General features: G+C 41.7%; 53 non-coding genes and 1 pseudogene across 53 annotated transcripts; all 54 read left to right on the forward strand.

Moving 5' to 3' along the window:
- The first annotated feature begins 580 nt into the window (after positions 1-580).
- On the forward strand, positions 581-699 carry LOC142482226 (5S ribosomal RNA). Its single transcript, XR_012796469.1, has one exon. It is a non-coding gene; the product is annotated as a 5S ribosomal RNA (ribosomal RNA).
- A 286-nt stretch (positions 700-985) lies between these two features.
- Positions 986-1,104, forward strand: LOC142482227 (5S ribosomal RNA). The gene has a single exon (XR_012796470.1). It is a non-coding gene; the product is annotated as a 5S ribosomal RNA (ribosomal RNA).
- A 286-nt stretch (positions 1,105-1,390) lies between these two features.
- Positions 1,391-1,509, forward strand: LOC142482228 (5S ribosomal RNA). The gene has a single exon (XR_012796471.1). It is a non-coding gene; the product is annotated as a 5S ribosomal RNA (ribosomal RNA).
- Positions 1,510-1,795: 286 nt separating this feature from the next.
- LOC142482229 (5S ribosomal RNA) lies at positions 1,796-1,914 on the forward strand. Its single transcript, XR_012796472.1, has one exon. It is a non-coding gene; the product is annotated as a 5S ribosomal RNA (ribosomal RNA).
- A 286-nt stretch (positions 1,915-2,200) lies between these two features.
- On the forward strand, positions 2,201-2,319 carry LOC142482230 (5S ribosomal RNA). The gene has a single exon (XR_012796473.1). It is a non-coding gene; the product is annotated as a 5S ribosomal RNA (ribosomal RNA).
- A 286-nt stretch (positions 2,320-2,605) lies between these two features.
- On the forward strand, positions 2,606-2,724 carry LOC142482919 (5S ribosomal RNA). The gene has a single exon (XR_012797118.1). It is a non-coding gene; the product is annotated as a 5S ribosomal RNA (ribosomal RNA).
- Positions 2,725-3,010: 286 nt separating this feature from the next.
- On the forward strand, positions 3,011-3,129 carry LOC142482232 (5S ribosomal RNA). Its single transcript, XR_012796474.1, has one exon. It is a non-coding gene; the product is annotated as a 5S ribosomal RNA (ribosomal RNA).
- A 286-nt stretch (positions 3,130-3,415) lies between these two features.
- Positions 3,416-3,534, forward strand: LOC142482233 (5S ribosomal RNA). The gene has a single exon (XR_012796475.1). It is a non-coding gene; the product is annotated as a 5S ribosomal RNA (ribosomal RNA).
- A 286-nt stretch (positions 3,535-3,820) lies between these two features.
- LOC142482234 (5S ribosomal RNA) lies at positions 3,821-3,939 on the forward strand. Its single transcript, XR_012796476.1, has one exon. It is a non-coding gene; the product is annotated as a 5S ribosomal RNA (ribosomal RNA).
- Positions 3,940-4,225: 286 nt separating this feature from the next.
- LOC142482235 (5S ribosomal RNA) lies at positions 4,226-4,344 on the forward strand. Its single transcript, XR_012796477.1, has one exon. It is a non-coding gene; the product is annotated as a 5S ribosomal RNA (ribosomal RNA).
- A 286-nt stretch (positions 4,345-4,630) lies between these two features.
- LOC142482237 (5S ribosomal RNA) lies at positions 4,631-4,749 on the forward strand. Its single transcript, XR_012796479.1, has one exon. It is a non-coding gene; the product is annotated as a 5S ribosomal RNA (ribosomal RNA).
- Positions 4,750-5,035: 286 nt separating this feature from the next.
- On the forward strand, positions 5,036-5,154 carry LOC142482773 (5S ribosomal RNA). Its single transcript, XR_012796977.1, has one exon. It is a non-coding gene; the product is annotated as a 5S ribosomal RNA (ribosomal RNA).
- A 286-nt stretch (positions 5,155-5,440) lies between these two features.
- Positions 5,441-5,559, forward strand: LOC142482774 (5S ribosomal RNA). The gene has a single exon (XR_012796978.1). It is a non-coding gene; the product is annotated as a 5S ribosomal RNA (ribosomal RNA).
- A 676-nt stretch (positions 5,560-6,235) lies between these two features.
- LOC142482238 (5S ribosomal RNA) lies at positions 6,236-6,354 on the forward strand. The gene has a single exon (XR_012796480.1). It is a non-coding gene; the product is annotated as a 5S ribosomal RNA (ribosomal RNA).
- Positions 6,355-6,640: 286 nt separating this feature from the next.
- LOC142482616 (5S ribosomal RNA) lies at positions 6,641-6,759 on the forward strand. The gene has a single exon (XR_012796824.1). It is a non-coding gene; the product is annotated as a 5S ribosomal RNA (ribosomal RNA).
- Positions 6,760-7,045: 286 nt separating this feature from the next.
- On the forward strand, positions 7,046-7,164 carry LOC142482775 (5S ribosomal RNA). The gene has a single exon (XR_012796979.1). It is a non-coding gene; the product is annotated as a 5S ribosomal RNA (ribosomal RNA).
- Positions 7,165-7,840: 676 nt separating this feature from the next.
- LOC142482239 (5S ribosomal RNA) lies at positions 7,841-7,959 on the forward strand. Its single transcript, XR_012796481.1, has one exon. It is a non-coding gene; the product is annotated as a 5S ribosomal RNA (ribosomal RNA).
- Positions 7,960-8,245: 286 nt separating this feature from the next.
- Positions 8,246-8,364, forward strand: LOC142482240 (5S ribosomal RNA). The gene has a single exon (XR_012796482.1). It is a non-coding gene; the product is annotated as a 5S ribosomal RNA (ribosomal RNA).
- A 286-nt stretch (positions 8,365-8,650) lies between these two features.
- On the forward strand, positions 8,651-8,769 carry LOC142482777 (5S ribosomal RNA). The gene has a single exon (XR_012796980.1). It is a non-coding gene; the product is annotated as a 5S ribosomal RNA (ribosomal RNA).
- Positions 8,770-9,445: 676 nt separating this feature from the next.
- Positions 9,446-9,564, forward strand: LOC142482241 (5S ribosomal RNA). Its single transcript, XR_012796483.1, has one exon. It is a non-coding gene; the product is annotated as a 5S ribosomal RNA (ribosomal RNA).
- A 286-nt stretch (positions 9,565-9,850) lies between these two features.
- Positions 9,851-9,969, forward strand: LOC142482242 (5S ribosomal RNA). Its single transcript, XR_012796484.1, has one exon. It is a non-coding gene; the product is annotated as a 5S ribosomal RNA (ribosomal RNA).
- Positions 9,970-10,255: 286 nt separating this feature from the next.
- LOC142482846 (5S ribosomal RNA) lies at positions 10,256-10,374 on the forward strand. Its single transcript, XR_012797046.1, has one exon. It is a non-coding gene; the product is annotated as a 5S ribosomal RNA (ribosomal RNA).
- A 286-nt stretch (positions 10,375-10,660) lies between these two features.
- Positions 10,661-10,779, forward strand: LOC142482243 (5S ribosomal RNA). Its single transcript, XR_012796485.1, has one exon. It is a non-coding gene; the product is annotated as a 5S ribosomal RNA (ribosomal RNA).
- Positions 10,780-11,455: 676 nt separating this feature from the next.
- LOC142482244 (5S ribosomal RNA) lies at positions 11,456-11,574 on the forward strand. The gene has a single exon (XR_012796486.1). It is a non-coding gene; the product is annotated as a 5S ribosomal RNA (ribosomal RNA).
- A 286-nt stretch (positions 11,575-11,860) lies between these two features.
- LOC142482245 (5S ribosomal RNA) lies at positions 11,861-11,979 on the forward strand. The gene has a single exon (XR_012796487.1). It is a non-coding gene; the product is annotated as a 5S ribosomal RNA (ribosomal RNA).
- A 286-nt stretch (positions 11,980-12,265) lies between these two features.
- On the forward strand, positions 12,266-12,384 carry LOC142482778 (5S ribosomal RNA). Its single transcript, XR_012796981.1, has one exon. It is a non-coding gene; the product is annotated as a 5S ribosomal RNA (ribosomal RNA).
- A 676-nt stretch (positions 12,385-13,060) lies between these two features.
- Positions 13,061-13,179, forward strand: LOC142482246 (5S ribosomal RNA). The gene has a single exon (XR_012796488.1). It is a non-coding gene; the product is annotated as a 5S ribosomal RNA (ribosomal RNA).
- Positions 13,180-13,465: 286 nt separating this feature from the next.
- On the forward strand, positions 13,466-13,584 carry LOC142482248 (5S ribosomal RNA). The gene has a single exon (XR_012796490.1). It is a non-coding gene; the product is annotated as a 5S ribosomal RNA (ribosomal RNA).
- A 286-nt stretch (positions 13,585-13,870) lies between these two features.
- Positions 13,871-13,989, forward strand: LOC142482847 (5S ribosomal RNA). Its single transcript, XR_012797047.1, has one exon. It is a non-coding gene; the product is annotated as a 5S ribosomal RNA (ribosomal RNA).
- A 286-nt stretch (positions 13,990-14,275) lies between these two features.
- LOC142482249 (5S ribosomal RNA) lies at positions 14,276-14,394 on the forward strand. Its single transcript, XR_012796491.1, has one exon. It is a non-coding gene; the product is annotated as a 5S ribosomal RNA (ribosomal RNA).
- A 286-nt stretch (positions 14,395-14,680) lies between these two features.
- On the forward strand, positions 14,681-14,799 carry LOC142482780 (5S ribosomal RNA). Its single transcript, XR_012796983.1, has one exon. It is a non-coding gene; the product is annotated as a 5S ribosomal RNA (ribosomal RNA).
- A 286-nt stretch (positions 14,800-15,085) lies between these two features.
- Positions 15,086-15,204, forward strand: LOC142482781 (5S ribosomal RNA). Its single transcript, XR_012796984.1, has one exon. It is a non-coding gene; the product is annotated as a 5S ribosomal RNA (ribosomal RNA).
- Positions 15,205-15,880: 676 nt separating this feature from the next.
- On the forward strand, positions 15,881-15,999 carry LOC142482250 (5S ribosomal RNA). The gene has a single exon (XR_012796492.1). It is a non-coding gene; the product is annotated as a 5S ribosomal RNA (ribosomal RNA).
- Positions 16,000-16,285: 286 nt separating this feature from the next.
- LOC142482251 (5S ribosomal RNA) lies at positions 16,286-16,404 on the forward strand. Its single transcript, XR_012796493.1, has one exon. It is a non-coding gene; the product is annotated as a 5S ribosomal RNA (ribosomal RNA).
- A 286-nt stretch (positions 16,405-16,690) lies between these two features.
- On the forward strand, positions 16,691-16,809 carry LOC142482252 (5S ribosomal RNA). The gene has a single exon (XR_012796494.1). It is a non-coding gene; the product is annotated as a 5S ribosomal RNA (ribosomal RNA).
- Positions 16,810-17,095: 286 nt separating this feature from the next.
- Positions 17,096-17,214, forward strand: LOC142482253 (5S ribosomal RNA). The gene has a single exon (XR_012796495.1). It is a non-coding gene; the product is annotated as a 5S ribosomal RNA (ribosomal RNA).
- A 286-nt stretch (positions 17,215-17,500) lies between these two features.
- Positions 17,501-17,619, forward strand: LOC142482782 (5S ribosomal RNA). The gene has a single exon (XR_012796985.1). It is a non-coding gene; the product is annotated as a 5S ribosomal RNA (ribosomal RNA).
- Positions 17,620-17,905: 286 nt separating this feature from the next.
- On the forward strand, positions 17,906-18,024 carry LOC142482254 (5S ribosomal RNA). The gene has a single exon (XR_012796496.1). It is a non-coding gene; the product is annotated as a 5S ribosomal RNA (ribosomal RNA).
- Positions 18,025-18,310: 286 nt separating this feature from the next.
- Positions 18,311-18,440, forward strand: LOC142482506 (5S ribosomal RNA; annotated as a pseudogene).
- Positions 18,441-19,068: 628 nt separating this feature from the next.
- Positions 19,069-19,187, forward strand: LOC142482783 (5S ribosomal RNA). The gene has a single exon (XR_012796986.1). It is a non-coding gene; the product is annotated as a 5S ribosomal RNA (ribosomal RNA).
- Positions 19,188-19,863: 676 nt separating this feature from the next.
- LOC142482255 (5S ribosomal RNA) lies at positions 19,864-19,982 on the forward strand. Its single transcript, XR_012796497.1, has one exon. It is a non-coding gene; the product is annotated as a 5S ribosomal RNA (ribosomal RNA).
- Positions 19,983-20,268: 286 nt separating this feature from the next.
- Positions 20,269-20,387, forward strand: LOC142482256 (5S ribosomal RNA). The gene has a single exon (XR_012796498.1). It is a non-coding gene; the product is annotated as a 5S ribosomal RNA (ribosomal RNA).
- Positions 20,388-20,673: 286 nt separating this feature from the next.
- LOC142482257 (5S ribosomal RNA) lies at positions 20,674-20,792 on the forward strand. Its single transcript, XR_012796499.1, has one exon. It is a non-coding gene; the product is annotated as a 5S ribosomal RNA (ribosomal RNA).
- A 286-nt stretch (positions 20,793-21,078) lies between these two features.
- Positions 21,079-21,197, forward strand: LOC142482259 (5S ribosomal RNA). Its single transcript, XR_012796501.1, has one exon. It is a non-coding gene; the product is annotated as a 5S ribosomal RNA (ribosomal RNA).
- A 286-nt stretch (positions 21,198-21,483) lies between these two features.
- Positions 21,484-21,602, forward strand: LOC142482784 (5S ribosomal RNA). Its single transcript, XR_012796987.1, has one exon. It is a non-coding gene; the product is annotated as a 5S ribosomal RNA (ribosomal RNA).
- Positions 21,603-21,888: 286 nt separating this feature from the next.
- On the forward strand, positions 21,889-22,007 carry LOC142482786 (5S ribosomal RNA). The gene has a single exon (XR_012796989.1). It is a non-coding gene; the product is annotated as a 5S ribosomal RNA (ribosomal RNA).
- Positions 22,008-22,293: 286 nt separating this feature from the next.
- Positions 22,294-22,412, forward strand: LOC142482787 (5S ribosomal RNA). The gene has a single exon (XR_012796990.1). It is a non-coding gene; the product is annotated as a 5S ribosomal RNA (ribosomal RNA).
- Positions 22,413-22,698: 286 nt separating this feature from the next.
- Positions 22,699-22,817, forward strand: LOC142482788 (5S ribosomal RNA). The gene has a single exon (XR_012796991.1). It is a non-coding gene; the product is annotated as a 5S ribosomal RNA (ribosomal RNA).
- A 676-nt stretch (positions 22,818-23,493) lies between these two features.
- Positions 23,494-23,612, forward strand: LOC142482260 (5S ribosomal RNA). The gene has a single exon (XR_012796502.1). It is a non-coding gene; the product is annotated as a 5S ribosomal RNA (ribosomal RNA).
- A 286-nt stretch (positions 23,613-23,898) lies between these two features.
- On the forward strand, positions 23,899-24,017 carry LOC142482261 (5S ribosomal RNA). The gene has a single exon (XR_012796503.1). It is a non-coding gene; the product is annotated as a 5S ribosomal RNA (ribosomal RNA).
- A 286-nt stretch (positions 24,018-24,303) lies between these two features.
- LOC142482454 (5S ribosomal RNA) lies at positions 24,304-24,422 on the forward strand. The gene has a single exon (XR_012796690.1). It is a non-coding gene; the product is annotated as a 5S ribosomal RNA (ribosomal RNA).
- Positions 24,423-25,098: 676 nt separating this feature from the next.
- On the forward strand, positions 25,099-25,217 carry LOC142482262 (5S ribosomal RNA). The gene has a single exon (XR_012796504.1). It is a non-coding gene; the product is annotated as a 5S ribosomal RNA (ribosomal RNA).
- Positions 25,218-25,503: 286 nt separating this feature from the next.
- LOC142482263 (5S ribosomal RNA) lies at positions 25,504-25,622 on the forward strand. The gene has a single exon (XR_012796505.1). It is a non-coding gene; the product is annotated as a 5S ribosomal RNA (ribosomal RNA).
- Positions 25,623-25,908: 286 nt separating this feature from the next.
- Positions 25,909-26,027, forward strand: LOC142482264 (5S ribosomal RNA). The gene has a single exon (XR_012796506.1). It is a non-coding gene; the product is annotated as a 5S ribosomal RNA (ribosomal RNA).
- Positions 26,028-26,103: the final 76 nt, after the last annotated feature.

Consider the following 26,103-nt stretch of genomic DNA (forward strand, 5'->3'; position numbering starts at 1 on the left):
AGAAATATATTGTTTTTTCCTCTGAAAGTTCAACACAATGCAACCTTCCAAAATAGAATTCTGACATCAAGAATTCCGTCTATAGTATATTTGAGTGCACCTGTCATTTTCTCAGTCTCTGATTTAATTTCTCCATTTAAGGTAATTCTTCAAGAATGTATTTTTTTAACGGTCACAATAATACACTTATGCCTCCCATGTCATTTAGAAATATATCATACAGGCCTCAGAACACTAAGCATGTTATATGGTGAGCTTGTGGCTCACAGAGTTGGGGTGTGCAGTGTTCAAGCTGATACTTGGAAGAGATAGTGAGTTCAAATCCAAACAGGAGGAGGTTGAATATAGGCACCTCTGAAATTTTTTACTACTTTTTTCCCGCAGTGGCAAAGAAATCTATCGTTTTTTCCTCTGAAAGTTCAACACAATGCAACCTTCCAAAATAGAATTCTGACATCAAGAATTCCGTCTATAGTACATTTGAGTGCACCTGTCATTTTCTCAGTCTCTGTGTATGCATGGAGCAAGATATAGGCTCATGGATTTAAGAATGAGAGGATATCATGAGACAGCAATCTCCACCTACGGCCATACTACCTTGACAGCGCCCGATCCCGTCAGATCTCGGAAGCTAAGCAGGGTGAGGCTTGATTAGTACTGGGTTGGGAGACTGCCTGGGAATACCAGGTGCTGTAGGGGTTTTTATTTTTCGCTTCCCTAATGAAAATATACATGGCATTCCTCGCAGCAAATGAAAATGTTTCATTTCTTGCTACTTTTTTCCCGCAGTGGCAAAGAAATATATCGTTTTTTCCTCTGAAAGTTCAACACAATGCAACCTTCCAAAATAGAATTCTGACATCAAGAATTCCGTCTATAGTACATTTGAGTGCACCTGTCATTTTCTCAGTCTCTGTGTATGCATGGAGCAAGATATAGGCTCATGGATTTAAGAATGAGAGGATATCATGAGACAGCAATCTCCACCTACGGCCATACTACCTTGACAGCGCCCGATCCCGTCAGATCTCGGAAGCTAAGCAGGGTGAGGCTTGATTAGTACTGGGTTGGGAGACTGCCTGGGAATACCAGGTGCTGTAGGGGTTTTTATTTTTCGCTTCCCTAATGAAAATATACATGGCATTCCTCGCAGCAAATGAAAATGTTTCATTTCTTGCTACTTTTTTCCCGCAGTGGCAAAGAAATCTATCGTTTTTTCCTCTGAAAGTTCAACACAATGCAACCTTCCAAAATAGAATTCTGACATCAAGAATTCCGTCTATAGTACATTTGAGTGCACCTGTCATTTTCTCAGTCTCTGTGTATGCATGGAGCAAGATATAGGCTCATGGATTTAAGAATGAGAGGATATCATGAGACAGCAATCTCCACCTACGGCCATACTACCTTGACAGCGCCCGATCCCGTCAGATCTCGGAAGCTAAGCAGGGTGAGGCTTGATTAGTACTGGGTTGGGAGACTGCCTGGGAATACCAGGTGCTGTAGGGGTTTTTATTTTTCGCTTCCCTAATGAAAATATACATGGCATTCCTCGCAGCAAATGAAAATGTTTCATTTCTTGCTACTTTTTTCCCGCAGTGGCAAAGAAATATATCGTTTTTTCCTCTGAAAGTTCAACACAATGCAACCTTCCAAAATAGAATTCTGACATCAAGAATTCCGTCTATAGTACATTTGAGTGCACCTGTCATTTTCTCAGTCTCTGTGTATGCATGGAGCAAGATATAGGCTCATGGATTTAAGAATGAGAGGATATCATGAGACAGCAATCTCCACCTACGGCCATACTACCTTGACAGCGCCCGATCCCGTCAGATCTCGGAAGCTAAGCAGGGTGAGGCTTGATTAGTACTGGGTTGGGAGACTGCCTGGGAATACCAGGTGCTGTAGGGGTTTTTATTTTTCGCTTCCCTAATGAAAATATACATGGCATTCCTCGCAGCAAATGAAAATGTTTCATTTCTTGCTACTTTTTTCCCGCAGTGGCAAAGAAATCTATCGTTTTTTCCTCTGAAAGTTCAACACAATGCAACCTTCCAAAATAGAATTCTGACATCAAGAATTCCGTCTATAGTACATTTGAGTGCACCTGTCATTTTCTCAGTCTCTGTGTATGCATGGAGCAAGATATAGGCTCATGGATTTAAGAATGAGAGGATATCATGAGACAGCAATCTCCACCTACGGCCATACTACCTTGACAGCGCCCGATCCCGTCAGATCTCGGAAGCTAAGCAGGGTGAGGCTTGATTAGTACTGGGTTGGGAGACTGCCTGGGAATACCAGGTGCTGTAGGGGTTTTTATTTTTCGCTTCCCTAATGAAAATATACATGGCATTCCTCGCAGCAAATGAAAATGTTTCATTTCTTGCTACTTTTTTCCCGCAGTGGCAAAGAAATCTATCGTTTTTTCCTCTGAAAGTTCAACACAATGCAACCTTCCAAAATAGAATTCTGACATCAAGAATTCCGTCTATAGTACATTTGAGTGCACCTGTCATTTTCTCAGTCTCTGTGTATGCATGGAGCAAGATATAGGCTCATGGATTTAAGAATGAGAGGATATCATGAGACAGCAATCTCCACCTACGGCCATACTACCTTGACAGCGCCCGATCCCGTCAGATCTCGGAAGCTAAGCAGGGTGAGGCTTGATTAGTACTGGGTTGGGAGACTGCCTGGGAATACCAGGTGCTGTGGGTGTTTTTATTTTTTGCTTCCCTAATGAAAATATACATGGCATTCCTTGCAGCAAATGAAAATGTTTCATTTTTTACTACTTTTTTCCCGCAGTGGCAAAGAAATATATCGTTTTTTCCTCAGAAAGTTCAACACAATGCAACCTTCCAAAATAGAATTCTGACATCAAGAATTCCGTCTATAGTACATTTGAGTGCACCTGTCATTTTCTCAGTCTCTGTGTATGCATGGAGCAAGATATAGGCTCATGGATTTAAGAATGAGAGGATATCATGAGACAGCAATCTCCACCTACGGCCATACTACCTTGACAGCGCCCGATCCCGTCAGATCTCGGAAGCTAAGCAGGGTGAGGCTTGATTAGTACTGGGTTGGGAGACTGCCTGGGAATACCAGGTGCTGTAGGGGTTTTTATTTTTCGCTTCCCTAATGAAAATATACATGGCATTCCTCGCAGCAAATGAAAATGTTTCATTTCTTGCTACTTTTTTCCCGCAGTGGCAAAGAAATATATCGTTTTTTCCTCTGAAAGTTCAACACAATGCAACCTTCCAAAATAGAATTCTGACATCAAGAATTCCGTCTATAGTACATTTGAGTGCACCTGTCATTTTCTCAGTCTCTGTGTATGCATGGAGCAAGATATAGGCTCATGGATTTAAGAATGAGAGGATATCATGAGACAGCAATCTCCACCTACGGCCATACTACCTTGACAGCGCCCGATCCCGTCAGATCTCGGAAGCTAAGCAGGGTGAGGCTTGATTAGTACTGGGTTGGGAGACTGCCTGGGAATACCAGGTGCTGTAGGGGTTTTTATTTTTCGCTTCCCTAATGAAAATATACATGGCATTCCTCGCAGCAAATGAAAATGTTTCATTTCTTGCTACTTTTTTCCCGCAGTGGCAAAGAAATCTATCGTTTTTTCCTCTGAAAGTTCAACACAATGCAACCTTCCAAAATAGAATTCTGACATCAAGAATTCCGTCTATAGTACATTTGAGTGCACCTGTCATTTTCTCAGTCTCTGTGTATGCATGGAGCAAGATATAGGCTCATGGATTTAAGAATGAGAGGATATCATGAGACAGCAATCTCCACCTACGGCCATACTACCTTGACAGCGCCCGATCCCGTCAGATCTCGGAAGCTAAGCAGGGTGAGGCTTGATTAGTACTGGGTTGGGAGACTGCCTGGGAATACCAGGTGCTGTAGGGGTTTTTATTTTTCGCTTCCCTAATGAAAATATACATGGCATTCCTCGCAGCAAATGAAAATGTTTCATTTCTTGCTACTTTTTTCCCGCAGTGGCAAAGAAATCTATCGTTTTTTCCTCTGAAAGTTCAACACAATGCAACCTTCCAAAATAGAATTCTGACATCAAGAATTCCGTCTATAGTACATTTGAGTGCACCTGTCATTTTCTCAGTCTCTGTGTATGCATGGAGCAAGATATAGGCTCATGGATTTAAGAATGAGAGGATATCATGAGACAGCAATCTCCACCTACGGCCATACTACCTTGACAGCGCCCGATCCCGTCAGATCTCGGAAGCTAAGCAGGGTGAGGCTTGATTAGTACTGGGTTGGGAGACTGCCTGGGAATACCAGGTGCTGTAGGGGTTTTTATTTTTCGCTTCCCTAATGAAAATATACATGGCATTCCTCGCAGCAAATGAAAATGTTTCATTTCTTGCTACTTTTTTCCCGCAGTGGCAAAGAAATATATCGTTTTTTCCTCTGAAAGTTCAACACAATGCAACCTTCCAAAATAGAATTCTGACATCAAGAATTCCGTCTATAGTACATTTGAGTGCACCTGTCATTTTCTCAGTCTCTGTGTATGCATGGAGCAAGATATAGGCTCATGGATTTAAGAATGAGAGGATATCATGAGACAGCAATCTCCACCTACGGCCATACTACCTTGACAGCGCCCGATCCCGTCAGATCTCGGAAGCTAAGCAGGGTGAGGCTTGATTAGTACTGGGTTGGGAGACTGCCTGGGAATACCAGGTGCTGTAGGGGTTTTTATTTTTCGCTTCCCTAATGAAAATATACATGGCATTCCTCGCAGCAAATGAAAATGTTTCATTTCTTGCTACTTTTTTCCCGCAGTGGCAAAGAAATATATCGTTTTTTCCTCTGAAAGTTCAACACAATGCAACCTTCCAAAATAGAATTCTGACATCAAGAATTCCGTCTATAGTACATTTGAGTGCACCTGTCATTTTCTCAGTCTCTGTGTATGCATGGAGCAAGATATAGGCTCATGGATTTAAGAATGAGAGGATATCATGAGACAGCAATCTCCACCTACGGCCATACTACCTTGAAAGCGCCCGATCCCGTCAGATCTCGGAAGCTAAGCAGGGTGAGGCTTGATTAGTACTGGGTTGGGAGACTGCCTGGGAATACCAGGTGCTGTAGGGGTTTTTATTTTTCGCTTCCCTAATGAAAATATACATGGCATTCCTCGCAGCAAATGAAAATGTTTCATTTCTTGCTACTTTTTTCCCGGAGTGGCAAAGAAATATATTGTTTTTTCCTCAGAAAGTTCAACACAATGCAACCTTCCAAAATAGAATTCTGACATCAAGAATTCCGTCTATAGTACATTTGAGTGCACCTGTCATTTTCTCAGTCTCTGTGTATGCATGGAGCAAGATATAGGCTCATGGATTTAAGAATGAGAGGATATCATGAGACAGCAATCTCCACCTACGGCCATACTACCTTGAAAGCGCCCGATCCCGTCAGATCTCGGAAGCTAAGCAGGGTGAGGCTTGATTAGTACTGGGTTGGGAGACTGCCTGGGAATACCAGGTGCTGTAGGGGTTTTTATTTTTCGCTTCCCTAATGAAAATATACATGGCATTCCTCGCAGCAAATGAAAATGTTTCATTTCTTGCTACTTTTTTCCCGGAGTGGCAAAGAAATATATTGTTTTTTCCTCTGAAAGTTCAACACAATGCAACCTTCCAAAATAGAATTTTGACATCAAGAATTCCGTCTATAGTATATTTGAGTGCACCTGTCATTTTCTCAGTCTCTGATTTAATTTCTCCATTTAAGGTAATTCTTCAAGAATGTATTTTTTTAACGGTCACAATAATACACTTATGCCTCCCATGTCATTTAGAAATATATCATACAGGCCTCAGAACACTCAGCATGTTATATGGTGAGCTTGTGGCTCACAGAGTTGGGGTGTGCAGTGTTCAAGCTGATACTTGGAAGAGATAGTGAGTTCAAATCCAAACAGGAGGAGGTTGAATATAGGCACCTCTGAAATTTTTTACTACTTTTTTCCCGCAGTGGCAAAGAAATCTATCGTTTTTTCCTCTGAAAGTTCAACACAATGCAACCTTCCAAAATAGAATTCTGACATCAAGAATTCCGTCTATAGTACATTTGAGTGCACCTGTCATTTTCTCAGTCTCTGTGTATGCATGGAGCAAGATATAGGCTCATGGATTTAAGAATGAGAGGATATCATGAGACAGCAATCTCCACCTACGGCCATACTACCTTGACAGCGCCCGATCCCGTCAGATCTCGGAAGCTAAGCAGGGTGAGGCTTGATTAGTACTGGGTTGGGAGACTGCCTGGGAATACCAGGTGCTGTAGGGGTTTTTATTTTTCGCTTCCCTAATGAAAATATACATGGCATTCCTCGCAGCAAATGAAAATGTTTCATTTCTTGCTACTTTTTTCCCGCAGTGGCAAAGAAATATATCGTTTTTTCCTCTGAAAGTTCAACACAATGCAACCTTCCAAAATAGAATTCTGACATCAAGAATTCCGTCTATAGTACATTTGAGTGCACCTGTCATTTTCTCAGTCTCTGTGTATGCATGGAGCAAGATATAGGCTCATGGATTTAAGAATGAGAGGATATCATGAGACAGCAATCTCCACCTACGGCCATACTACCTTGAAAGCGCCCGATCCCGTCAGATCTCGGAAGCTAAGCAGGGTGAGGCTTGATTAGTACTGGGTTGGGAGACTGCCTGGGAATACCAGGTGCTGTGGGTGTTTTTATTTTTTGCTTCCCTAATGAAAATATACATGGCATTCCTTGCAGCAAATGAAAATGTTTCATTTTTTACTACTTTTTTCCCGCAGTGGCAAAGAAATATATCGTTTTTTCCTCAGAAAGTTCAACACAATGCAACCTTCCAAAATAGAATTCTGACATCAAGAATTCCGTCTATAGTACATTTGAGTGCACCTGTCATTTTCTCAGTCTCTGTGTATGCATGGAGCAAGATATAGGCTCATGGATTTAAGAATGAGAGGATATCATGAGACAGCAATCTCCACCTACGGCCATACTACCTTGAAAGCGCCCGATCCCGTCAGATCTCGGAAGCTAAGCAGGGTGAGGCTTGATTAGTACTGGGTTGGGAGACTGCCTGGGAATACCAGGTGCTGTAGGGGTTTTTATTTTTCGCTTCCCTAATGAAAATATACATGGCATTCCTCGCAGCAAATGAAAATGTTTCATTTCTTGCTACTTTTTTCCCGGAGTGGCAAAGAAATATATTGTTTTTTCCTCTGAAAGTTCAACACAATGCAACCTTCCAAAATAGAATTCTGACATCAAGAATTCCGTCTATAGTATATTTGAGTGCACCTGTCATTTTCTCAGTCTCTGATTTAATTTCTCCATTTAAGGTAATTCTTCAAGAATGTATTTTTTTAACGGTCACAATAATACACTTATGCCTCCCATGTCATTTAGAAATATATCATACAGGCCTCAGAACACTAAGCATGTTATATGGTGAGCTTGTGGCTCACAGAGTTGGGGTGTGCAGTGTTCAAGCTGATACTTGGAAGAGATAGTGAGTTCAAATCCAAACAGGAGGAGGTTGAATATAGGCACCTCTGAAATTTTTTACTACTTTTTTCCCGCAGTGGCAAAGAAATCTATCGTTTTTTCCTCTGAAAGTTCAACACAATGCAACCTTCCAAAATAGAATTCTGACATCAAGAATTCCGTCTATAGTACATTTGAGTGCACCTGTCATTTTCTCAGTCTCTGTGTATGCATGGAGCAAGATATAGGCTCATGGATTTAAGAATGAGAGGATATCATGAGACAGCAATCTCCACCTACGGCCATACTACCTTGACAGCGCCCGATCCCGTCAGATCTCGGAAGCTAAGCAGGGTGAGGCTTGATTAGTACTGGGTTGGGAGACTGCCTGGGAATACCAGGTGCTGTAGGGGTTTTTATTTTTCGCTTCCCTAATGAAAATATACATGGCATTCCTCGCAGCAAATGAAAATGTTTCATTTCTTGCTACTTTTTTCCCGCAGTGGCAAAGAAATATATCGTTTTTTCCTCTGAAAGTTCAACACAATGCAACCTTCCAAAATAGAATTCTGACATCAAGAATTCCGTCTATAGTACATTTGAGTGCACCTGTCATTTTCTCAGTCTCTGTGTATGCATGGAGCAAGATATAGGCTCATGGATTTAAGAATGAGAGGATATCATGAGACAGCAATCTCCACCTACGGCCATACTACCTTGACAGCGCCCGATCCCGTCAGATCTCGGAAGCTAAGCAGGGTGAGGCTTGATTAGTACTGGGTTGGGAGACTGCCTGGGAATACCAGGTGCTGTAGGGGTTTTTATTTTTCGCTTCCCTAATGAAAATATACATGGCATTCCTCGCAGCAAATGAAAATGTTTCATTTCTTGCTACTTTTTTCCCGCAGTGGCAAAGAAATATATCGTTTTTTCCTCTGAAAGTTCAACACAATGCAACCTTCCAAAATAGAATTCTGACATCAAGAATTCCGTCTATAGTACATTTGAGTGCACCTGTCATTTTCTCAGTCTCTGTGTATGCATGGAGCAAGATATAGGCTCATGGATTTAAGAATGAGAGGATATCATGAGACAGCAATCTCCACCTACGGCCATACTACCTTGAAAGCGCCCGATCCCGTCAGATCTCGGAAGCTAAGCAGGGTGAGGCTTGATTAGTACTGGGTTGGGAGACTGCCTGGGAATACCAGGTGCTGTAGGGGTTTTTATTTTTCGCTTCCCTAATGAAAATATACATGGCATTCCTCGCAGCAAATGAAAATGTTTCATTTCTTGCTACTTTTTTCCCGGAGTGGCAAAGAAATATATTGTTTTTTCCTCTGAAAGTTCAACACAATGCAACCTTCCAAAATAGAATTCTGACATCAAGAATTCCGTCTATAGTATATTTGAGTGCACCTGTCATTTTCTCAGTCTCTGATTTAATTTCTCCATTTAAGGTAATTCTTCAAGAATGTATTTTTTTAACGGTCACAATAATACACTTATGCCTCCCATGTCATTTAGAAATATATCATACAGGCCTCAGAATACTCAGCATGTTATATGGTGAGCTTGTGGCTCACAGAGTTGGGGTGTGCAGTGTTCAAGCTGATACTTGGAAGAGATAGTGAGTTCAAATCCAAACAGGAGGAGGTTGAATATAGGCACCTCTGAAATTTTTTACTACTTTTTTCCCGCAGTGGCAAAGAAATCTATCGTTTTTTCCTCTGAAAGTTCAACACAATGCAACCTTCCAAAATAGAATTCTGACATCAAGAATTCCGTCTATAGTACATTTGAGTGCACCTGTCATTTTCTCAGTCTCTGTGTATGCATGGAGCAAGATATAGGCTCATGGATTTAAGAATGAGAGGATATCATGAGACAGCAATCTCCACCTACGGCCATACTACCTTGACAGCGCCCGATCCCGTCAGATCTCGGAAGCTAAGCAGGGTGAGGCTTGATTAGTACTGGGTTGGGAGACTGCCTGGGAATACCAGGTGCTGTAGGGGTTTTTATTTTTCGCTTCCCTAATGAAAATATACATGGCATTCCTCGCAGCAAATGAAAATGTTTCATTTCTTGCTACTTTTTTCCCGCAGTGGCAAAGAAATCTATCGTTTTTTCCTCTGAAAGTTCAACACAATGCAACCTTCCAAAATAGAATTCTGACATCAAGAATTCCGTCTATAGTACATTTGAGTGCACCTGTCATTTTCTCAGTCTCTGTGTATGCATGGAGCAAGATATAGGCTCATGGATTTAAGAATGAGAGGATATCATGAGACAGCAATCTCCACCTACGGCCATACTACCTTGACAGCGCCCGATCCCGTCAGATCTCGGAAGCTAAGCAGGGTGAGGCTTGATTAGTACTGGGTTGGGAGACTGCCTGGGAATACCAGGTGCTGTAGGGGTTTTTATTTTTCGCTTCCCTAATGAAAATATACATGGCATTCCTCGCAGCAAATGAAAATGTTTCATTTCTTGCTACTTTTTTCCCGCAGTGGCAAAGAAATATATCGTTTTTTCCTCTGAAAGTTCAACACAATGCAACCTTCCAAAATAGAATTCTGACATCAAGAATTCCGTCTATAGTACATTTGAGTGCACCTGTCATTTTCTCAGTCTCTGTGTATGCATGGAGCAAGATATAGGCTCATGGATTTAAGAATGAGAGGATATCATGAGACAGCAATCTCCACCTACGGCCATACTACCTTGAAAGCGCCCGATCCCGTCAGAGCTCGGAAGCTAAGCAGGGTGAGGCTTGATTAGTACTGGGTTGGGAGACTGCCTGGGAATACCAGGTGCTGTGGGTGTTTTTATTTTTTGCTTCCCTAATGAAAATATACATGGCATTCCTTGCAGCAAATGAAAATGTTTCATTTTTTACTACTTTTTTCCCGCAGTGGCAAAGAAATCTATCGTTTTTTCCTCTGAAAGTTCAACACAATGCAACCTTCCAAAATACAATTCTGACATCAAGAATTCCGTCTATAGTACATTTGAGTGCACCTGTCATTTTCTCAGTCTCTGTGTATGCATGGAGCAAGATATAGGCTCATGGATTTAAGAATGAGAGGATATCATGAGACAGCAATCTCCACCTACGGCCATACTACCTTGACAGCGCCCGATCCCGTCAGATCTCGGAAGCTAAGCAGGGTGAGGCTTGATTAGTACTGGGTTGGGAGACTGCCTGGGAATACCAGGTGCTGTAGGGGTTTTTATTTTTCGCTTCCCTAATGAAAATATACATGGCATTCCTCGCAGCAAATGAAAATGTTTCATTTCTTGCTACTTTTTTCCCGGAGTGGCAAAGAAATATATTGTTTTTTCCTCTGAAAGTTCAACACAATGCAACCTTCCAAAATAGAATTCTGACATCAAGAATTCCGTCTATAGTATATTTGAGTGCACCTGTCATTTTCTCAGTCTCTGATTTAATTTCTCCATTTAAGGTAATTCTTCAAGAATGTATTTTTTTAACGGTCACAATAATACACTTATGCCTCCCATGTCATTTAGAAATATATCATACAGGCCTCAGAATACTCAGCATGTTATATGGTGAGCTTGTGGCTCACAGAGTTGGGGTGTGCAGTGTTCAAGCTGATACTTGGAAGAGATAGTGAGTTCAAATCCAAACAGGAGGAGGTTGAATATAGGCACCTCTGAAATTTTTTACTACTTTTTTCCCGCAGTGGCAAAGAAATCTATCGTTTTTTCCTCTGAAAGTTCAACACAATGCAACCTTCCAAAATAGAATTCTGACATCAAGAATTCCGTCTATAGTACATTTGAGTGCACCTGTCATTTTCTCAGTCTCTGTGTATGCATGGAGCAAGATATAGGCTCATGGATTTAAGAATGAGAGGATATCATGAGACAGCAATCTCCACCTACGGCCATACTACCTTGACAGCGCCCGATCCCGTCAGATCTCGGAAGCTAAGCAGGGTGAGGCTTGATTAGTACTGGGTTGGGAGACTGCCTGGGAATACCAGGTGCTGTAGGGGTTTTTATTTTTCGCTTCCCTAATGAAAATATACATGGCATTCCTCGCAGCAAATGAAAATGTTTCATTTCTTGCTACTTTTTTCCCGCAGTGGCAAAGAAATATATCGTTTTTTCCTCTGAAAGTTCAACACAATGCAACCTTCCAAAATAGAATTCTGACATCAAGAATTCCGTCTATAGTACATTTGAGTGCACCTGTCATTTTCTCAGTCTCTGTGTATGCATGGAGCAAGATATAGGCTCATGGATTTAAGAATGAGAGGATATCATGAGACAGCAATCTCCACCTACGGCCATACTACCTTGACAGCGCCCGATCCCGTCAGATCTCGGAAGCTAAGCAGGGTGAGGCTTGATTAGTACTGGGTTGGGAGACTGCCTGGGAATACCAGGTGCTGTAGGGGTTTTTATTTTTCGCTTCCCTAATGAAAATATACATGGCATTCCTCGCAGCAAATGAAAATGTTTCATTTCTTGCTACTTTTTTCCCGCAGTGGCAAAGAAATATATCGTTTTTTCCTCTGAAAGTTCAACACAATGCAACCTTCCAAAATAGAATTCTGACATCAAGAATTCCGTCTATAGTACATTTGAGTGCACCTGTCATTTTCTCAGTCTCTGTGTATGCATGGAGCAAGATATAGGCTCATGGATTTAAGAATGAGAGGATATCATGAGACAGCAATCTCCACCTACGGCCATACTACCTTGAAAGCGCCCGATCCCGTCAGATCTCGGAAGCTAAGCAGGGTGAGGCTTGATTAGTACTGGGTTGGGAGACTGCCTGGGAATACCAGGTGCTGTAGGGGTTTTTATTTTTCGCTTCCCTAATGAAAATATACATGGCATTCCTCGCAGCAAATGAAAATGTTTCATTTCTTGCTACTTTTTTCCCGGAGTGGCAAAGAAATATATTGTTTTTTCCTCTGAAAGTTCAACACAATGCAACCTTCCAAAATAGAATTCTGACATCAAGAATTCCGTCTATAGTATATTTGAGTGCACCTGTCATTTTCTCAGTCTCTGATTTAATTTCTCCATTTAAGGTAATTCTTCAAGAATGTATTTTTTTAACGGTCACAATAATACACTTATGCCTCCCATGTCATTTAGAAATATATCATACAGGCCTCAGAATACTCAGCATGTTATATGGTGAGCTTGTGGCTCACAGAGTTGGGGTGTGCAGTGTTCAAGCTGATACTTGGAAGAGATAGTGAGTTCAAATCCAAACAGGAGGAGGTTGAATATAGGCACCTCTGAAATTTTTTACTACTTTTTTCCCGCAGTGGCAAAGAAATCTATCGTTTTTTCCTCTGAAAGTTCAACACAATGCAACCTTCCAAAATAGAATTCTGACATCAAGAATTCCGTCTATAGTACATTTGAGTGCACCTGTCATTTTCTCAGTCTCTGTGTATGCATGGAGCAAGATATAGGCTCATGGATTTAAGAATGAGAGGATATCATGAGACAGCAATCTCCACCTACGGCCATACTACCTTGACAGCGCCCGATCCCGTCAGATCTCGGAAGCTAAGCAGGGTGAGGCTTGATTAGTACTGGGTTGGGAGACTGCCTGGGAATACCAGGTGCTGTAGGGGTTTTTATTTTTCGCTTCCCTAATGAAAATATACATGGCATTCCTCGCAGCAAATGAAAATGTTTCATTTCTTGCTACTTTTTTCCCGCAGTGGCAAAGAAATCTATCGTTTTTTCCTCTGAAAGTTCAACACAATGCAACCTTCCAAAATAGAATTCTGACATCAAGAATTCCGTCTATAGTACATTTGAGTGCACCTGTCATTTTCTCAGTCTCTGTGTATGCATGGAGCAAGATATAGGCTCATGGATTTAAGAATGAGAGGATATCATGAGACAGCAATCTCCACCTACGGCCATACTACCTTGACAGCGCCCGATCCCGTCAGATCTCGGAAGCTAAGCAGGGTGAGGCTTGATTAGTACTGGGTTGGGAGACTGCCTGGGAATACCAGGTGCTGTAGGGGTTTTTATTTTTCGCTTCCCTAATGAAAATATACATGGCATTCCTCGCAGCAAATGAAAATGTTTCATTTCTTGCTACTTTTTTCCCGCAGTGGCAAAGAAATCTATCGTTTTTTCCTCTGAAAGTTCAACACAATGCAACCTTCCAAAATAGAATTCTGACATCAAGAATTCCGTCTATAGTACATTTGAGTGCACCTGTCATTTTCTCAGTCTCTGTGTATGCATGGAGCAAGATATAGGCTCATGGATTTAAGAATGAGAGGATATCATGAGACAGCAATCTCCACCTACGGCCATACTACCTTGAAAGCGCCCGATCCCGTCAGAGCTCGGAAGCTAAGCAGGGTGAGGCTTGATTAGTACTGGGTTGGGAGACTGCCTGGGAATACCAGGTGCTGTGGGTGTTTTTATTTTTTGCTTCCCTAATGAAAATATACATGGCATTCCTTGCAGCAAATGAAAATGTTTCATTTTTTACTACTTTTTTCCCGCAGTGGCAAAGAAATCTATCGTTTTTTCCTCTGAAAGTTCAACACAATGCAACCTTCCAAAATACAATTCTGACATCAAGAATTCCGTCTATAGTACATTTGAGTGCACCTGTCATTTTCTCAGTCTCTGTGTATGCATGGAGCAAGATATAGGCTCATGGATTTAAGAATGAGAGGATATCATGAGACAGCAATCTCCACCTACGGCCATACTACCTTGACAGCGCCCGATCCCGTCAGATCTCGGAAGCTAAGCAGGGTGAGGCTTGATTAGTACTGGGTTGGGAGACTGCCTGGGAATACCAGGTGCTGTAGGGGTTTTTATTTTTCGCTTCCCTAATGAAAATATACATGGCATTCCTCGCAGCAAATGAAAATGTTTCATTTCTTGCTACTTTTTTCCCGCAGTGGCAAAGAAATCTATCGTTTTTTCCTCTGAAAGTTCAACACAATGCAACCTTCCAAAATAGAATTCTGACATCAAGAATTCCGTCTATAGTACATTTGAGTGCACCTGTCATTTTCTCAGTCTCTGTGTATGCATGGAGCAAGATATAGGCTCATGGATTTAAGAATGAGAGGATATCATGAGACAGCAATCTCCACCTACGGCCATACTACCTTGAAAGCGCCCGATCCCGTCAGATCTCGGAAGCTAAGCAGGGTGAGGCTTGATTAGTACTGGGTTGGGAGACTGCCTGGGAATACCAGGTGCTGTAGGGGTTTTTATTTTTCGCTTCCCTAATGAAAATATACATGGCATTCCTCGCAGCAAATGAAAATGTTTCATTTCTTGCTACTTTTTTCCCGGAGTGGCAAAGAAATATATTGTTTTTTCCTCAGAAAGTTCAACACAATGCAACCTTCCAAAATAGAATTCTGACATCAAGAATTCCGTCTATAGTACATTTGAGTGCACCTGTCATTTTCTCAGTCTCTGTGTATGCATGGAGCAAGATATAGGCTCATGGATTTAAGAATGAGAGGATATCATGAGACAGCAATCTCCACCTACGGCCATACTACCTTGAAAGCGCCCGATCCCGTCAGATCTCGGAAGCTAAGCAGGGTGAGGCTTGATTAGTACTGGGTTGGGAGACTGCCTGGGAATACCAGGTGCTGTAGGGGTTTTTATTTTTCGCTTCCCTAATGAAAATATACATGGCATTCCTCGCAGCAAATGAAAATGTTTCATTTCTTGCTACTTTTTTCCCGGAGTGGCAAAGAAATATATTGTTTTTTCCTCTGAAAGTTCAACACAATGCAACCTTCCAAAATAGAATTTTGACATCAAGAATTCCGTCTATAGTATATTTGAGTGCACCTGTCATTTTCTCAGTCTCTGATTTAATTTCTCCATTTAAGGTAATTCTTCAAGAATGTATTTTTTTAACGGTCACAATAATACACTTATGCCTCCCATGTCATTTAGAAATATATCATACAGGCCTCAGAACACTCAGCATGTTATATGGTGAGCTTGTGGCTCACAGAGTTGGGGTGTGCAGTGTTCAAGCTGATACTTGGAAGAGATAGTGAGTTCAAATCCAAACAGGAGGAGGTTGAATATAGGCACCTCTGAAATTTTTTACTACTTTTTTCCCGCAGTGGCAAAGAAATCTATCGTTTTTTCCTCTGAAAGTTCAACACAATGCAACCTTCCAAAATAGAATTCTGACATCAAGAATTCCGTCTATAGTACATTTGAGTGCACCTGTCATTTTCTCAGTCTCTGTGTATGCATGGAGCAAGATATAGGCTCATGGATTTAAGAATGAGAGGATATCATGAGACAGCAATCTCCACCTACGGCCATACTACCTTGACAGCGCCCGATCCCGTCAGATCTCGGAAGCTAAGCAGGGTGAGGCTTGATTAGTACTGGGTTGGGAGACTGCCTGGGAATACCAGGTGCTGTAGGGGTTTTTATTTTTCGCTTCCCTAATGAAAATATACATGGCATTCCTCGCAGCAAATGAAAATGTTTCATTTCTTGCTACTTTTTTCCCGCAGTGGCAAAGAAATCTATCGTTTTTTCCTCTGAAAGTTCAACACAATGCAACCTTCCAAAATAGAATTCTGACATCAAGAATTCCGTCTATAGTACATTTGAGTGCACCTGTCATTTTCTCAGTCTCTGTGTATGCATGGAGCAAGATATAGGCTCATGGATTTAAGAATGAGAGGATATCATGAGACAGCAATCTCCACCTACGGCCATACTACCTTGACAGCGCCCGATCCCGTCAGATCTCGGAAGCTAAGCAGGGTGAGGCTTGATTAGTACTGGGTTGGGAGACTGCCTGGGAATACCAGGTGCTGTAGGGGTTTTTATTTTTCGCTTCCCTAATGAAAATATACATGGCATTCCTCGCAGCAAATGAAAATGTTTCATTTCTTGCTACTTTTTTCCCGCAGTGGCAAAGAAATCTATCGTTTTTTCCTCTGAAAGTTCAACACAATGCAACCTTCCAAAATAGAATTCTGACATCAAGAATTCCGTCTATAGTACATTTGAGTGCACCTGTCATTTTCTCAGTCTCTGTGTATGCATGGAGCAAGATATAGGCTCATGGATTTAAGAATGAGAGGATATCATGAGACAGCAATCTCCACCTACGGCCATACTACCTTGACAGCGCCCGATCCCGTCAGATCTCGGAAGCTAAGCAGGGTGAGGCTTGATTAGTACTGGGTTGGGAGACTGCCTGGGAATACCAGGTGCTGTAGGGGTTTTTATTTTTCGCTTCCCTAATGAAAATATACATGGCATTCCTCGCAGCAAATGAAAATGTTTCATTTCTTGCTACTTTTTTCCCGCAGTGGCAAAGAAATCTATCGTTTTTTCCTCTGAAAGTTCAACACAATGCAACCTTCCAAAATAGAATTCTGACATCAAGAATTCCGTCTATAGTACATTTGAGTGCACCTGTCATTTTCTCAGTCTCTGTGTATGCATGGAGCAAGATATAGGCTCATGGATTTAAGAATGAGAGGATATCATGAGACAGCAATCTCCACCTACGGCCATACTACCTTGACAGCGCCCGATCCCGTCAGATCTCGGAAGCTAAGCAGGGTGAGGCTTGATTAGTACTGGGTTGGGAGACTGCCTGGGAATACCAGGTGCTGTAGGGGTTTTTATTTTTCGCTTCCCTAATGAAAATATACATGGCATTCCTCGCAGCAAATGAAAATGTTTCATTTCTTGCTACTTTTTTCCCGCAGTGGCAAAGAAATCTATCGTTTTTTCCTCTGAAAGTTCAACACAATGCAACCTTCCAAAATAGAATTCTGACATCAAGAATTCCGTCTATAGTACATTTGAGTGCACCTGTCATTTTCTCAGTCTCTGTGTATGCATGGAGCAAGATATAGGCTCATGGATTTAAGAATGAGAGGATATCATGAGACAGCAATCTCCACCTACGGCCATACTACCTTGAAAGCGCCCGATCCCGTCAGATCTCGGAAGCTAAGCAGGGTGAGGCTTGATTAGTACTGGGTTGGGAGACTGCCTGGGAATACCAGGTGCTGTAGGGGTTTTTATTTTTCGCTTCCCTAATGAAAATATACATGGCATTCCTCGCAGCAAATGAAAATGTTTCATTTCTTGCTACTTTTTTCCCGCAGTGGCAAAGAAATCTATCGTTTTTTCCACTGAAAGTTCAACATAATGCAACCTTCCAAAATAGAATTCTGACATCAAGAATTCCGTCTATAGTACATTTGAGTGCACCTGTCATTTTCTCAGTCTCTGTGTATGCATGGAGCAAGATATAGGCTCATGGATTTAAGAATGAGAGGATATCATGAGACAGCAATCTCCACCTACGGCCATACTACCTTGACAGCGCCCGATCCCGTCAGATCTCGGAAGCTAAGCAGGGTGAGGCTTGATTAGTACTGGGTTGGGAGACTGCCTGGGAATACCAGGTGCTGTAGGGGTTTTTATTTTTCGCTTCCCTAATGAAAATATACATGGCATTCCTCGCAGCAAATGAAAATGTTTCATTTCTTGCTACTTTTTTCCCGCAGTGGCAAAGAAATCTATCGTTTTTTCCTCTGAAAGTTCAACACAATGCAACCTTCCAAAATAGAATTCTGACATCAAGAATTCCGTCTATAGTACATTTGAGTGCACCTGTCATTTTCTCAGTCTCTGTGTATGCATGGAGCAAGATATAGGCTCATGGATTTAAGAATGAGAGGATATCATGAGACAGCAATCTCCACCTACGGCCATACTACCTTGAAAGCGCCCGATCCCGTCAGATCTCGGAAGCTAAGCAGGGTGAGGCTTGATTAGTACTTGATTAGTACTGGGTTGGGAGACTGCCTGGGAATACCAGGTGCTGTAGGGGTTTTTATTTTTCGCTTCCCTAATGAAAATATACATGGCATTCCTCGCAGCAAATGAAAATGTTTCATTTCTTGCTACTTTTTTCCCGGAGTGGCAAAGAAATATATTGTTTTTTCCTCTGAAAGTTCAACACAATGCAACCTTCCAAAATAGAATTTTGACATCAAGAATTCCGTCTATAGTATATTTGAGTGCACCTGTCATTTTCTCAGTCTCTGATTTAATTTCTCCATTTAAGGTAATTCTTCAAGAATGTATTTTTTTAACGGTCACAATAATACACTTATGCCTCCCATGTCATTTAGAAATATATCATACAGGCCTCAGAACACTCAGCATGTTATATGGTGAGCTTGTGGCTCACAGAGTTGGGGTGTGCAGTGTTCAAGCTGATACTTGGAAGAGATCATTTCTTGCTACTTTTTTCCCGCAGTGGCAAAGAAATATATTGTTTTTTCCTCAGAAAGTTCAACACAATGCAACCTTCCAAAATAGAATTCTGACATCAAGAATTCCGTCTATAGTACATTTGAGTGCACCTGTCATTTTCTCAGTCTCTGTGTATGCATGGAGCAAGATATAGGCTCATGGATTTAAGAATGAGAGGATATCATGAGACAGCAATCTCCACCTACGGCCATACTACCTTGAAAGCGCCCGATCCCGTCAGATCTCGGAAGCTAAGCAGGGTGAGGCTTGATTAGTACTGGGTTGGGAGACTGCCTGGGAATACCAGGTGCTGTAGGGGTTTTTATTTTTCGCTTCCCTAATGAAAATATACATGGCATTCCTCGCAGCAAATGAAAATGTTTCATTTCTTGCTACTTTTTTCCCGGAGTGGCAAAGAAATATATTGTTTTTTCCTCTGAAAGTTCAACACAATGCAACCTTCCAAAATAGAATTTTGACATCAAGAATTCCGTCTATAGTATATTTGAGTGCACCTGTCATTTTCTCAGTCTCTGATTTAATTTCTCCATTTAAGGTAATTCTTCAAGAATGTATTTTTTTAACGGTCACAATAATACACTTATGCCTCCCATGTCATTTAGAAATATATCATACAGGCCTCAGAACACTCAGCATGTTATATGGTGAGCTTGTGGCTCACAGAGTTGGGGTGTGCAGTGTTCAAGCTGATACTTGGAAGAGATAGTGAGTTCAAATCCAAACAGGAGGAGGTTGAATATAGGCACCTCTGAAATTTTTTACTACTTTTTTCCCGCAGTGGCAAAGAAATCTATCGTTTTTTCCTCTGAAAGTTCAACACAATGCAACCTTCCAAAATAGAATTCTGACATCAAGAATTCCGTCTATAGTACATTTGAGTGCACCTGTCATTTTCTCAGTCTCTGTGTATGCATGGAGCAAGATATAGGCTCATGGATTTAAGAATGAGAGGATATCATGAGACAGCAATCTCCACCTACGGCCATACTACCTTGACAGCGCCCGATCCCGTCAGATCTCGGAAGCTAAGCAGGGTGAGGCTTGATTAGTACTGGGTTGGGAGACTGCCTGGGAATACCAGGTGCTGTAGGGGTTTTTATTTTTCGCTTCCCTAATGAAAATATACATGGCATTCCTCGCAGCAAATGAAAATGTTTCATTTCTTGCTACTTTTTTCCCGCAGTGGCAAAGAAATCTATCGTTTTTTCCTCTGAAAGTTCAACACAATGCAACCTTCCAAAATAGAATTCTGACATCAAGAATTCCGTCTATAGTACATTTGAGTGCACCTGTCATTTTCTCAGTCTCTGTGTATGCATGGAGCAAGATATAGGCTCATGGATTTAAGAATGAGAGGATATCATGAGACAGCAATCTCCACCTACGGCCATACTACCTTGACAGCGCCCGATCCCGTCAGATCTCGGAAGCTAAGCAGGGTGAGGCTTGATTAGTACTGGGTTGGGAGACTGCCTGGGAATACCAGGTGCTGTAGGGGTTTTTATTTTTCGCTTCCCTAATGAAAATATACATGGCATTCCTCGCAGCAAATGAAAATGTTTCATTTCTTGCTACTTTTTTCCCGCAGTGGCAAAGAAATCTATCGTTTTTTCCTCTGAAAGTTCAACACAATGCAACCTTCCAAAATAGAATTCTGACATCAAGAATTCCGTCTATAGTACATTTGAGTGCACCTGTCATTTTCTCAGTCTCTGTGTATGCATGGAGCAAGATATAGGCTCATGGATTTAAGAATGAGAGGATATCATGAGACAGCAATCTCCACCTACGGCCATACTACCTTGACAGCGCCCGATCCCGTCAGATCTCGGAAGCTAAGCAGGGTGAGGCTTGATTAGTACTGGGTTGGGAGACTGCCTGGGAATACCAGGTGCTGTAGGGGTTTTTATTTTTCGCTTCCCTAATGAAAATATACATGGCATTCCTCGCAGCAAATGAAAATGTTTCATTTCTTGCTACTTTTTTCCCGCAGTGGCAAAGAAATCTATCGTTTTTTCCTCTGAAAGTTCAACACAATGCAACCTTCCAAAATAGAATTCTGACATCAAGAATTCCGTCTATAGTACATTTGAGTGCACCTGTCATTTTCTCAGTCTCTGTGTATGCATGGAGCAAGATATAGGCTCATGGATTTAAGAATGAGAGGATATCATGAGACAGCAATCTCCACCTACGGCCATACTACCTTGACAGCGCCCGATCCCGTCAGATCTCGGAAGCTAAGCAGGGTGAGGCTTGATTAGTACTGGGTTGGGAGACTGCCTGGGAATACCAGGTGCTGTAGGGGTTTTTATTTTTCGCTTCCCTAATGAAAATATACATGGCATTCCTCGCAGCAAATGAAAATGTTTCATTTCTTGCTACTTTTTTCCCGCAGTGGCAAAGAAATCTATCGTTTTTTCCTCTGAAAGTTCAACACAATGCAACCTTCCAAAATAGAATTCTGACATCAAGAATTCCGTCTATAGTACATTTGAGTGCACCTGTCATTTTCTCAGTCTCTGTGTATGCATGGAGCAAGATATAGGCTCATGGATTTAAGAATGAGAGGATATCATGAGACAGCAATCTCCACCTACGGCCATACTACCTTGAAAGCGCCCGATCCCGTCAGATCTCGGAAGCTAAGCAGGGTGAGGCTTGATTAGTACTGGGTTGGGAGACTGCCTGGGAATACCAGGTGCTGTAGGGGTTTTTATTTTTCGCTTCCCTAATGAAAATATACATGGCATTCCTCGCAGCAAATGAAAATGTTTCATTTCTTGCTACTTTTTTCCCGGAGTGGCAAAGAAATCTATCGTTTTTTCCTCTGAAAGTTCAACACAATGCAACCTTCCAAAATAGAATTCTGACATCAAGAATTCCGTCTATAGTACATTTGAGTGCACCTGTCATTTTCTCAGTCTCTGTGTATGCATGGAGCAAGATATAGGCTCATGGATTTAAGAATGAGAGGATATCATGAGACAGCAATCTCCACCTACGGCCATACTACCTTGAAAGCGCCCGATCCCGTCAGATCTCGGAAGCTAAGCAGGGTGAGGCTTGATTAGTACTGGGTTGGGAGACTGCCTGGGAATACCAGGTGCTGTAGGGGTTTTTATTTTTCGCTTCCCTAATGAAAATATACATGGCATTCCTCGCAGCAAATGAAAATGTTTCATTTCTTGCTACTTTTTTCCCGGAGTGGCAAAGAAATATATTGTTTTTTCCTCAGAAAGTTCAACACAATGCAACCTTCCAAAATAGAATTCTGACATCAAGAATTCCGTCTATAGTACATTTGAGTGCACCTGTCATTTTCTCAGTCTCTGTGTATGCATGGAGCAAGATATAGGCTCATGGATTTAAGAATGAGAGGATATCATGAGACAGCAATCTCCACCTACGGCCATACTACCTTGAAAGCGCCCGATCCCGTCAGATCTCGGAAGCTAAGCAGGGTGAGGCTTGATTAGTACTGGGTTGGGAGACTGCCTGGGAATACCAGGTGCTGTAGGGGTTTTTATTTTTCGCTTCCCTAATGAAAATATACATGGCATTCCTCGCAGCAAATGAAAATGTTTCATTTCTTGCTACTTTTTTCCCGGAGTGGCAAAGAAATATATTGTTTTTTCCTCAGAAAGTTCAACACAATGCAACCTTCCAAAATAGAATTCTGACATCAAGAATTCCGTCTATAGTACATTTGAGTGCACCTGTCATTTTCTCAGTCTCTGTGTATGCATGGAGCAAGATATAGGCTCATGGATTTAAGAATGAGAGGATATCATGAGACAGCAATCTCCACCTACGGCCATACTACCTTGAAAGCGCCCGATCCCGTCAGATCTCGGAAGCTAAGCAGGGTGAGGCTTGATTAGTACTGGGTTGGGAGACTGCCTGGGAATACCAGGTGCTGTAGGGGTTTTTATTTTTCGCTTCCCTAATGAAAATATACATGGCATTCCTCGCAGCAAATGAAAATGTTTCATTTCTTGCTACTTTTTTCCCGGAGTGGCAAAGAAATATATTGTTTTTTCCTCTGAAAGTTCAACACAATGCAACCTTCCAAAATAGAATTTTGACATCAAGAATTCCGTCTATAGTATATTTGAGTGCACCTGTCATTTTCTCAGTCTCTGATTTAATTTCTCCATTTAAGGTAATTCTTCAAGAATGTATTTTTTTAACGGTCACAATAATACACTTATGCCTCCCATGTCATTTAGAAATATATCATACAGGCCTCAGAACACTCAGCATGTTATATGGTGAGCTTGTGGCTCACAGAGTTGGGGTGTGCAGTGTTCAAGCTGATACTTGGAAGAGATAATGAGTTCAAATCCAAACAGGAGGAGGTTGAATATAGGCACCTCTGAAATTTTTTACTACTTTTTTCCCGCAGTGGCAAAGAAATCTATCGTTTTTTCCTCTGAAAGTTCAACACAATGCAACCTTCCAAAATAGAATTCTGACATCAAGAATTCCGTCTATAGTACATTTGAGTGCACCTGTCATTTTCTCAGTCTCTGTGTATGCATGGAGCAAGATATAGGCTCATGGATTTAAGAATGAGAGGATATCATGAGACAGCAATCTCCACCTACGGCCATACTACCTTGACAGCGCCCGATCCCGTCAGATCTCGGAAGCTAAGCAGGGTGAGGCTTGATTAGTACTGGGTTGGGAGACTGCCTGGGAATACCAGGTGCTGTAGGGGTTTTTATTTTTCGCTTCCCTAATGAAAATATACATGGCATTCCTCGCAGCAAATGAAAATGTTTCATTTCTTGCTACTTTTTTCCCGCAGTGGCAAAGAAATCTATCGTTTTTTCCTCTGAAAGTTCAACACAATGCAACCTTCCAAAATAGAATTCTGACATCAAGAATTCCGTCTATAGTACATTTGAGTGCACCTGTCATTTTCTCAGTCTCTGTGTATGCATGGAGCAAGATATAGGCTCATGGATTTAAGAATGAGAGGATATCATGAGACAGCAATCTCCACCTACGGCCATACTACCTTGACAGCGCCCGATCCCGTCAGATCTCGGAAGCTAAGCAGGGTGAGGCTTGATTAGTACTGGGTTGGGAGACTGCCTGGGAATACCAGGTGCTGTAGGGGTTTTTATTTTTCGCTTCCCTAATGAAAATATACATGGCATTCCTCGCAGCAAATGAAAATGTTTCATTTCTTGCTACTTTTTTCCCGCAGTGGCAAAGAAATCTATCGTTTTTTCCTCTGAAAGTTCAACACAATGCAACCTTCCAAAATAGAATTCTGACATCAAGAATTCCGTCTATAGTACATTTGAGTGCACCTGTCATTTTCTCAGTCTCTGTGTATGCATGGAGCAAGATATAGGCTCATGGATTTAAGAATGAGAGGATATCATGAGACAGCAATCTCCACCTACGGCCATACTACCTTGAAAGCGCCCAATCCCGTCAGATCTCGGAAGCTAAGCAGGGTGAGGCTTGATTAGTACTGGGTTGGGAGACTGCCTGGGAATACCAGGTGCTGTAGGGGTTTTTATTTTTCGCTTCCCTAATGAAAATATACATGGCATTCCTCGCAGCAAATGAAAATGTTTCATTTCTTGCTACTTTTTTCCCGCAGTGGCAAAGAAATATATTGTTTTTTCCTCAGAAAGTTCAACACAATGCAACCTTCCAAAATAGAATTCTGACATCAAGAATTCCGTCTATAGTATATTTGAGTGCACCTGTCATTTTCTCAGTCTCTGATTTAATTTCTCCATTTAAGGTAATTCTTCAAGAATGTATTTTTTTAACGGTCACAATAATACACTTATGCCTCCCATGTCATTTAGAAATATATCATACAGGCCTCAGAACACTCAGCATGTTATATGGTGAGCTTGTGGCTCACAGAGTTGGGGTGTGCAGTGTTCAAGCTGATACTTGGAAGAGATAGTGAGTTCAAATCCAAACAGGAGGAGGTTGAATATAGGCACCTCTGAAATTTTTTACTACTTTTTTCCCGCAGTGGCAAAGAAATCTATCGTTTTTTCCTCTGAAAGTTCAACACAATGCAACCTTCCAAAATAGAATTCTGACATCAAGAATTCCGTCTATAGTACATTTGAGTGCACCTGTCATTTTCTCAGTCTCTGTGTATGCATGGAGCAAGATATAGGCTCATGGATTTAAGAATGAGAGGATATCATGAGACAGCAATCTCCACCTACGGCCATACTACCTTGACAGCGCCCGATCCCGTCAGATCTCGGAAGCTAAGCAGGGTGAGGCTTGATTAGTACTGGGTTGGGAGACTGCCTGGGAATACCAGGTGCTGTAGGGGTTTTTATTTTTCGCTTCCCTAATGAAAATATACATGGCATTCCTCGCAGCAAATGAAAATGTTTCATTTCTTGCTACTTTTTTCCCGCAGTGGCAAAGAAATCTATCGTTTTTTCCTCTGAAAGTTCAACACAATGCAACCTTCCAAAATAGAATTCTGACATCAAGAATTCCGTCTATAGTACATTTGAGTGCACCTGTCATTTTCTCAGTCTCTGTGTATGCATGGAGCAAGATATAGGCTCATGGATTTAAGAATGAGAGGATATCATGAGACAGCAATCTCCACCTACGGCCATACTACCTTGACAGCGCCCGATCCCGTCAGATCTCGGAAGCTAAGCAGGGTGAGGCTTGATTAGTACTGGGTTGGGAGACTGCCTGGGAATACCAGGTGCTGTAGGGGTTTTTATTTTTCGCTTCCCTAATGAAAATATACATGGCATTCCTCGCAGCAAATGAAAATGTTTCATTTCTTGCTACTTTTTTCCCGCAGTGGCAAAGAAATCTATCGTTTTTTCCTCTGAAAGTTCAACACAATGCAACCTTCCAAAATAGAATTCTGACATCAAGAATTCCGTCTATAGTACATTTGAGTGCACCTGTCATTTTCTCAGTCTCTGTGTATGCATGGAGCAAGATATAGGCTCATGGATTTAAGAATGAGAGGATATCATGAGACAGCAATCTCCACCTACGGCCATACTACCTTGACAGCGCCCGATCCCGTCAGATCTCGGAAGCTAAGCAGGGTGAGGCTTGATTAGTACTGGGTTGGGAGACTGCCTGGGAATACCAGGTGCTGTAGGGGTTTTTATTTTTCGCTTCCCTAATGAAAATATACATGGCATTCCTCGCAGCAAATGAAAATGTTTCATTTCTTGCTA

The sequence above is a fragment of the Ascaphus truei genome, unplaced genomic scaffold (assembly GCF_040206685.1).
Source record: "Ascaphus truei isolate aAscTru1 unplaced genomic scaffold, aAscTru1.hap1 HAP1_SCAFFOLD_282, whole genome shotgun sequence".
Lineage (NCBI taxonomy): Eukaryota > Metazoa > Chordata > Amphibia > Anura > Ascaphidae > Ascaphus > Ascaphus truei.